The following is a 9,839-nucleotide window of genomic DNA, read 5'->3' on the forward strand; positions in this document are numbered from 1 at the left end:
CATTTTAATCTACATGAGGTGTGTACGATGGAGTATTAGGGTCTGGAGAGATACTTTAAATTATGATAATAAAATTGTAATCTTATATTAGCAGAATAAAGACAATCTTACCAGAGGAACTTTGTAAAAAAGTTCCAATCTGTGACTCATGATCTTAAAATAGGAAGTTCACAGAATCTGCATTTTACACAAAAGTTGTTTTCTGCTAATAAACCTGCTAGTCTGTGTGATTCTTTTGAAATGGACAGATGTTTTCATAATTGTTTCAAAGTCCTATTTCTGATCTTTTCACACATCAGCATCAAAGTACGTTCTATTATTAAAACCAATAAAGTACAATTTCACAAAATACTCAACATTCCTCATTTTAAATTGTTTTTCCTTCCATGTTGGCGTTCTCAAGATTACTACTACTGCTAATATTACGACTTCAATTAGCTTATATGTCACTTCATCTATTTATGTTGAAGGAAACATAATAGTCTCTTCTGTTTGCTTGCTATTAAAAATAATTTCACACATTTATCTAGAACGATAAACATGATTTAAACAGAAAAAGGATAAAATAGGGTGTCCTTTTTAATTTGGTAAGTAAATGAACAAGATGGACATTCAGGAAATACTGTTTAAATAAAGTGTGGTTTAAAAAGAAAAAAAAAACCTTGCCATTGCTTACATTTAATATTTTTAGTGATATAAAAAAAGATTCAAAAGTAAAAAATTAAAAAAAGTCTCAATATTCCTTAAAAATATTGAAGTCATTTAAAATTGTTGAAAAGTTCACATGTGAATCATATGGAGCGTTTTCAAGGAAGTACTGGGTCTATTCTCAGAACAGAAATGACTACATTTTCCTGTCCAGACAAGAAACCAGATAAGGCATCAAAGATGAAGCAGACAGGTGACCCAACGGTGTGGAAAATGTTTTTGTAAAGAGATGTAGGGCAACAGGAAGTGTAACAAAAAGCCTTGGTTTAATCACCAACTGAAAATAAATGGTGAAGCCGTCAGGACTGAGAATAGTCAAACCAGGTAGATCATTTTTATCCTTCTTTCATGACAAGAGCCAGTTTAAAATGCTGAACTTATTGCCAAAAAACCGCTGGATGGTTTTATTAAAAACGTTTAGGGTTTTTCATAAGCAGTTGAGACACAAACGGAAGTACAGAAACATGAAGATTTTGAATTTTTGATAATACGTCCCCTGTAACGCTTTTTCTTAAATGCTCAAAACTTTAAAGTTTTTCAGAATAATTAACAATAGCTGATAGAATCAACTACTGTTTTATTTGTCAACAGAAATATCAGTCAATCAGATGTTAGCACATCGTATTTATAAATCTAGCATCAATTGCATTTGACAAAACATAAAACAATGTCTACAAAGAATCAACACTGTTACAGAGTCACTCCTAAAGTCTCAAAAGCCACCAGATTAACAGCGTTTCCCAGCGGACAAAGAACAATCCTGTGATCTAAACATTTTTCCTTCTCCTTGTGCCAAATAATCAAGCTCTGCATTCCACATCAGCTTTTATAAAAGTCGAACAGCCGCAGTAGGAGTCTATGCGAGACATGATTATTTGTCCCCGGGGACGTAGGCTCAATGTGGAGTCACATGAATGTCTTGCGGGGGGTGGGAAGAAATTAATTCAAAGCCACAATCACCTAAAAGCCACAAAGCAGACCTCAAAGTGCGGAGCTCCCCTCAGTCCAAACCCTGAGCTGATAATAGCATCATCCACCATGGTCAGCTATTTAAAGAGCTGTGACTTCAGTTTGCATAATTTAATTAGTCAACAAATGATACACTTAGTTTATACTAACCAGAACATTCTTGTGTCTTTTGCAAAGTTTTATGTAGATTGATGGTTGTGGAACCAAATTTTAGAGGGCATGATACCGTATTTGATCCAAACCCATCTATGCATTCCTCCAAACTTACTACTGAAACAAAAACCTAAAATTAAAAGTCTGACTTGAACTTCTAAAGAATAGTACGCCACTTTTAGTTTTTCTGGCTTTTATCTTAAGTGTCAACACATTTTGGTAGGGCTTCCTTGAGCTTCCTGTTATTCTTTCTCATTTCAAACATAGAAGGAAAATCAAAGCTCAACAAGCCAAACTGAGGATCAAGAATTAAATGGGGGGAAACGAATGTGGTTCAGCTGAGGACAGACTCGGGCTGGGCGATATGCCTCATGAACATCCCCCCCCCCATACCATAAATTATTTAAAATCTTTTTTTTTTTTGCTTTTTCTTGAAATATATATATACATACACACAACATTTTATTTGTCCTTTTTTCTAAACGTTGCACAGTCAAGCTACGAGAGTTTGTTTACTTATGAAAAAGTAGTCACAATATTAGCAGAATAAAGATGTAATTTTTAAGTTACAAGGAAAACGTAATTTTATTGAGAAAAATAAACTTTCTACTCTTTCAGAATAGACTGGTGTTTGCTCAATAGTGTCAGAGTTCTGCCAATATTAATAATCTGATACTAATTTTTCAAAACTGAAATATTTGTAGTTAAACTTACACTAAAGTACAACCTCACAAGTTAACATTTTAGTTATTTTCTGTGTTTTAGTTCGCATATTACTACTTATTTTCCCGATATTATAACTTTATTCTTCTAATAAAAAGAAATGCATTTAAAAATTCGTAGACTAGCCCTAATATTCCGCCATAGAGTTGATCTAAATTCAGACATCTTGTCAAACATCTTGTCTCATTTGACAAGATGTTTGACAGGCCGCCATCTTGTGAGACAAGATGGCGGCCCTGTTTGTAATGACATCACTCAGGACTATAGAAACTCAAGGAGTGCACTGATTTAAAAAAATAAATAGATATTCCAAAAATTACATCTTCAAAAGTCAAAAATTCAATAAATAAAACAACAAATATCCAACCCAATCGCCCAACCCAATTTGTTGGGTTGGGCGATTAAACCAAACCTGTTTGGTTTAAGACAAACCAAACAGAAGAAACCATTGGTGCATAAAAGAAAATAAAATGGCATATTAAAGTAAATTTCATCTGATATGTTAATTACCCTCACCCAGTCACTTCCCATGTGACCAGATTAGCTTTATATTGTTGCACACCTGCTCTCTGGGATTATCTGCATCTTCCGTCCATTTGCCTCAGAGTGTTTTTGGCCTAAAATAACCCAGCAGTTTAAAAGTCACCCGGAAACTTCCAGACCCTTTCAACACTCAGACATGTCCAACTCTCTGCTCAGGGACGCATCGCCTTCACTCAGGGTTTGGTGGCTCCCTGCTCTTCACCATGACTGTTTTCTGTCTGTGAATCTCTGAGCCAACAGCTGCTCAGTCAGTCTGCGGCCATCTTTATCTCGCTCTTTGTCCCATCAGGGCGTCGAGCTGCAGCGTTTAAGACAGCACCTGTCATTTGGGAGATGAGGGGATTTAAGCTAGGAATTTTATTATACAATGAAGCTGTTTTTTCCCTTTTTCTACAAAGATGAAAACATAATCAGAAGTCATCTGTTTAATTAGGATTGCATGATTAGAAGTGTAGTTATTACAATTTTATAAAGAGTCATTGTTTTTAATTAACCAATTCTGATTCCCCTAGAATTATTTAAAACAATAAAACTATTCGACATTTATTATATTCTGAATATCTTCTGTGTCTTTTCTTTTCCCCCAGTGTGGCAACTTTGAATCATCTTCGCTCAGTAATTGCGGCCACACTGAAGAGTGATATTACCGAGACCTGGTAAGTGCCACATTCACTGATCGGGAAAAGTATATTTTTTGTTGTTTCCAGTCACCACACTCAGCTGCTAAGCTGGAGAGAAAGAATTTTTTAAGTAATTTATGTTTACCATTCAAACCTGGAGTTATCCAAATTATCTTAACATTTAAACGGAATGCATTATGCAAAACTCGCATTTTGCCCATTTTTTTAATACTTCAATTTTGGTCTTAGCTGCTTCTAAAAACTGACCAAGTGTTTATTTAAAAAAAATAAAAAATAAAAGGCATTTTCTGGCAACAAGTTAATGTTTTTTGGTGTCAGGAAAATTAGCTGTTTTGCCAGGCTCAGCGCCGTTACCTAGCAACCCCAGCCTGTTGCCTAGCAACCCAAGCTGAGCTCCAGAACATTTAGTCAGCTAGTTTTACTGCTGTATGTGCTACTGGAAAAGACAAGTTTTGTTTGAGTTACCAGAAACCACTTGCTACATTTTTGTTGGTTGTGCAGGAGGCTCTACTTCTGCTTTTCAAAGATGTACGGTTGTATAATTGTGCATCTGTTTGCAGCCATTTTCACATGCGAGTGTACATGTTGAGTTGGGGGCAGGAGGTGTGGTCAGCAGCTTATTTGGATTTAAAGTGACAAGGGGCCCCAAAACATTTCATTCTGAAAGGAACTCAACATAGTCCGAACTTAGACTAAAATCTCATTATCTAAGAATAATTTTGTGCAAAACAAAAATATATATCATGAACATGTTTTGTATAGACCGATCCTAACCGTTCAGGGAAGCATAATGGGTCATCTTTAGTTTAATGGGTAGTAAACTTCACGTCATACATGCCCTTACTTGGCATATTTAACCGTTGTTGCATGAATGAATGCAACTGCAAAACAGCAAAGTCTTCAACAGATTTTTGCTGAGTCATTTCATCAAAACACAGAAAAGCTTGGAGAGAGTTTTGATGGTGCAAAGCAGTCACTGTGGTCAATGAAGCAGGGAAGAAACTGAAGCTTAGTTAATGATCTCCATCTCGACCCCTAAAAACACAGAAACCAGTACTAATGTGACTTCATTTAGATCTCCTGTTATGTGCTGCCCAAGTTGTAAAAAAACAAGTACAAGGAAAAACAAGTTTGTCCTTCCAGTCCTTTGCTATAAATTAAGGCAAAGGAACACAGGAGACATCTCAAGGATAATGTTTTATAGAGGTTTAAAGAAGGTGTTACGACTGGGTCAAAGTCATAACAAAACAGGAGACCATGCAGTTGTTAAAGTACATAAAAAGGGATATTTATTAACAAAAACAACAATGGATTGTGGATGTCAGTATCAGTGGTGTAATGCAAATGCTTGGATGTGTTGTATGAGTGCATATATATGGAGCCCTCCAGGGGAACTCATGTAGGGGACGCAAAAAAAAGATCCTCTGTTCTGAGGAGACAAACGTTTTGGCCTTTATGGAAAATGCTGTGTGTTGCAGAAACACATTCCTCTCTACCTCTGCAAAGATCGATAACATACCGATACAGTAATTCAGCCATTAGTTTACCTGTTGCAGCAGGGACAACCAAAACAAGCAGAACACCAGAATTTAGCCATAATCATTTAGATTAAAGCATATTTATGCTAGAATGGTCCAGTCAAAGTCCAGAGAAGGACTTGAAAATTGATGACTAATGTTCTCAAACCAGTCTGAGTGAGCTGGAGCAAACAAAATCAATGAAATAAAAAAACAAAACAAACATGCATAATTTCTTTTCTACTTCCTTTATGTTTACCACATTAAAATACTAATTAAAATTAGTACTGAAACAATTTGCATTCATCCTGATGAATAGATTATTGGAATAGGAATTGATTAATTATCATCTAGAGTATATAGGTGCAAAATGGGAAATTTACTGAAAAAACTGTAAATATATTTTAGTCAAAACACCAAGTAGATAAGTTTAAGCTTTATCCGTTTCAACTTTACTAAAGAAATTATGTGTTGTTGCAATTTAGACAAAAAAATAATAATTTATTTTAAAAAAATTAATTTGCACCTTTTAATGCATCTCTAATTTTATATATTAAAAAAAACACTGAAGTGTTTAAATGAAAAAATTGTAGCCCATTTTTTATCCAATTAACTGTCAGAATAAATCAATTACTAATCATAATTTCATTTAGGGCTGCAACTAATTAAAATTAGTTGTGAAATAACAAAAGTGGAAAAAATGTCTGCAAGTAAGTGCATGTTTTAAAAAAAACTGACATGGTTATTTTTATGCAGAAAACAATATTATAATGCTTTTAGCAAATCTGTGGGTTTAATCAGCATGAGAGCAAAGCATTAAGAAGCATATTGATCAGCCACTTCTTAAATATCAGCAGTAATCGGATAATAAATCTAAACATCCAGCACTGACTAATGTATAACAATCCAACTGTTTCACTGTCATTGAGCCGTGAACAGAACGAACAAAGAGACAAAATTTTTCATTTTTAGCACTAATTCACCACTAATGCTATAATAACAAGGCTTTAAAATACACAATGCAAGAAAATTGAGTCATGACAGTCCAGCCTTTCTTTAGGCTCCCCTGAGAGCGCTCCCCTGAGAGCACTCCCATTGAGTGACAGTTTCAGGGTGTGGCTGCAACAAATTGCGCAAAAAAATAAATAAAAAAAAAAGAGAGACTTTTCTCTCCGTTGCAGAAACCCCAGACTGGATACATTCTCACACAAACAAAACAAAGGTCTACCATTTGACACTAAAGTGTCTGTGATAAAAAGGTTGTTTATATTTTCCCTGGGAGTCAATTTGAGTGATTATATTCTGGGTTGGAGATACGCAAACCAGCAGCGCTCTGTTTGCAAAGGAATGGGATTTAAATTGAATAGAGCTCCACAGCTTTAGATAGTAAACAGGACTAAAATAATAGTGTTTAACTTTAAGGCTACATATATTTATAGAAAATTGGAGGCTTTGAGAGTAAAATACACATAAAAAAACAGAGAGTCTGGTTTAAAAGAAGAAAAAAATGCTTATCAGGCTTTTTCCTCCTTCCTTCTTTCTTTTCTGCATGAACAAGCAATTCACAACAGGAATGTGAAGACGTCCTGCTCAACCGTTTGCGCTTTAAGCAAGTGAAATAAAAACTGATTAATCTGTTAAATATATCTGTTTGTTATATTCAAGAGCCGAGATGGATTCATCAGATAAGTTTAAGCACCTCCCAATAAGAAATAAAAGGAGCCGATTTGAAGTTCTCTAATTTTTCAGGGTCATAATGACTATTACGCTACATCACTGAGGTGATATTTAGGGTAAAAATGTTGCAGTAATTTGCTTCAGATAGATTTAAAAGCTGCTAGAAAAGATAATCCCTTAATCCGACATCTCAGCTTGTCCTCAAATTGAGTCGTCATCTCAGATAACCTGCAGATCGTATGCAGATGATAACGCGAAGTCAGCAGAAAAGGCACATCCTTCCTCTGTCTCCCAGATGCCTCATCCTCCCGATGTTTATTATTCGAACGCAAAGCAAAGTGGCTGAAACCGCAAAGCTAGAAGGCCAAAGAAATTAAATAAGTCACATTTTAAAGCATAAAAACACGCCGAGACTGGACAATAAATCAATCAATAATATATAATCGCAAAAGAGACATGATCAATAACAGATAATACATTTGATTGAATATTCAATATATGGAATACGATTCAGAACCGCACAGCATTCTGGGAGATGTAGGCGGAGGAAATGCTTTAGCTAAGCAAGTGAGTTTTGTTTTTTTATTTTACCAGGATAAAAACTGATCTAGATTAAAAACTTATTTTTCAAACGAGTCCTGGTGAAAAGGCAGCAACAAATGCACAAAAAAAAAAAAAAAAGATGTGAGGATAGAGGGAAAGAAACAGGACAGGCATGTTGGTCTAACATGAGATGGAAGAGCAGGAACAGCCACCATTAATTTTAGATATTCAATTTTAAAAAGTGCATTAGTAAGATTTGAAATTGGCTTTTCTGCCATTAAATAATGCTTGATCAAATAATAGAGGTGTGACCAGTTAGCTGTGATTTCTATTGAAAACAGTGTTGCACTCCGTTTCTTTTGTTTGTTTTATACAAATGGACGAGTGCAAAAGAACAACAAGTTTCAATAGTTTTAACTTCCTTCCAGAGTCCAGGCTGCTGTTCAAATGTTTAGAATTTCACAATAGGAAATGTATCAACAACTGGCTGCTGCTACTGTTGCATTTATTATACATCAGACATCTGTGTTTTCGCTTTAGCTGATATGAAGCGTAATATAAAGTTAAAGTTTCAAAGTACATAGTTCTACCCACGCCCAAGAACTATTCAATATTTGAATTGCGCACCTTCTGAGCAATTCCAGTCATATTTTACACCACTCACCCTGAATAATAAGGTTTTTATATCTGAAAATCCAACCATTTTCTTTCCACTTTACAATTATGCACATCTTTGAGTTGTGCCAGGGGCATAACCAGGTTCTAAAGACAAGGGGGCTCAATCCCCAGGAAATGACCAGTTTGTGAGGAAATGTAGCAAGTACAAATCTTCTCAAAGAGCAACAAAACAAAAAAGTTGCTTTCTGTCTCCACTTTTCAAAATAGTGTTCAGGGTAACGGAAACCCCTTTATTACAAAATATGACTAAAAAAATCAATATAAACAAACATTGAGAAGATAATTATAATTTTCTGAGGTTCAGGATAAATATTCAAGATGCACATTTTAGGCTTTAAAGGAACCTTTTCACCAGTCATCTGACTAATCACAATCAATACATCCTTCCAAAAAGCTAACACTGAGGACAAGCCCACATACAATGAAATAAAGACCCTTTTTGGGACGTACATTTAAAGCAAGTGTCAGGAATATTAGGGTTAAAGTGCCCGACAAGCTTTTTTTTTTTAAACTTCCCCTTCAGTGAGCTGGAGCTTTAATGGTTTCATTGAGATTTCTTCAAGTTTCTGGAAACCATTTGTCAAAGCGCTGATATTTCCAAATGGAAACTCTCTTAAATACCAAGGCTGCTCTTCTTCCACTAAGCATTCAGGGTTAGTGGAGCCATGATGAGCCATGATTAGCCATGATAAGCCATGATGAATGAATGCTGAGTAAACGCTAACCACTCCCCTCTGCTTTATTGAGAAACAAGGCAAACATTAAAGCTTAATTATATTGCCTCATTAACACGACCCTCGTGGTTGCGGCTGCTGTCAGCTTCCCTGCTGCTAACTGCTACCATCCCTAACTTCACTGCCATCACCGCTAATTAATCCCTCAAAAAAACTAATTTAACCATCTCTAGAGACCTTTTCTGCTCTCACCCCACCTTTCTTTACATTACCTGTTCAACAAGGCGGAAAACAAAGCCGATTCATCCGCTGATGGAGTTGCTGTTGAGGGATTACTCAATGTATGTGTGGCAGTCACTGGCTGTTAAGAGGAAAGTCTGTCCGTGGGAAAAACGAGCTAACAGTCAGAAGTGGTTGGTAAATCCTAAAAAATAACACATTTTTCATTAAGCGACATGCCTAAAAAGCTCAAATTATCACAAAGAATAAGACTTATTTACTTACCGGTGCCTGGCAGCGGTACTCGCCTCAAACTCTCTGAATTACTCCCCTGTACCAAGTCAAATAAGAGCAAGAAACTCACGTACTTCCGGTGGAAAATTCAAATTAAGGTCAAGGAACTCAAACCCCACACATCTGCTTTCGCTTTGCTATCAATATTGGGTTTGAAAATAACTTACTACGCTTAAATGAAAACCATACAATAACACAGAAAGATGTAGGGTGCTTTTACAAAGTTTCAAACTACGATCTGTGCTTTTATTTTTGAAATTCAAACAACCAAGCTCCGGTTGGTATCGGAAATAGTTGCAGTCTCTGTTGCGATCATTGCTGCGCATGCGTAAAACGATTATTCATGTTTCTGAGTAAATGCGTCTTTCCGTTATAATTCCTGTCACCCTCTAAGATAAATGTCACGATATAAAAACGAATAGCTAGGTTATTGTTTTAGAAAAAGTTGAATTATATAACTTCCGACATTAAAAAAAGATGTAATAATAAATTAGGATTTA

General features: G+C 35.6%; 1 protein-coding gene across 2 annotated transcripts in view; it reads right to left on the reverse strand.

The window, feature by feature from the left end:
* Nucleotides 1–9,460, reverse strand: part of slc4a2b (solute carrier family 4 member 2b) — a 45,303-nt gene extending 35,843 nt beyond the window's left edge. Inside the window, exons 1-2 of one of the 2 annotated variants that reach the window (XM_028004799.1) lie at nucleotides 9,331–9,460; nucleotides 9,099–9,250 (exon numbers count right to left, since the gene is read on the reverse strand). The gene's annotated coding sequence lies outside the window, so the exon portion shown is untranslated. The remainder of the gene's footprint in view (nucleotides 1–9,098; nucleotides 9,251–9,330) is intronic. The other variant, XM_028004797.1, reaches the window with a different exon arrangement.
* Nucleotides 9,461–9,839: the final 379 nt, after the last annotated feature.

The sequence above is a fragment of the Xiphophorus couchianus genome, chromosome 21 (genome assembly GCF_001444195.1).
Source record: "Xiphophorus couchianus chromosome 21, X_couchianus-1.0, whole genome shotgun sequence".
Classification (NCBI taxonomy): domain Eukaryota; kingdom Metazoa; phylum Chordata; class Actinopteri; order Cyprinodontiformes; family Poeciliidae; genus Xiphophorus; species Xiphophorus couchianus.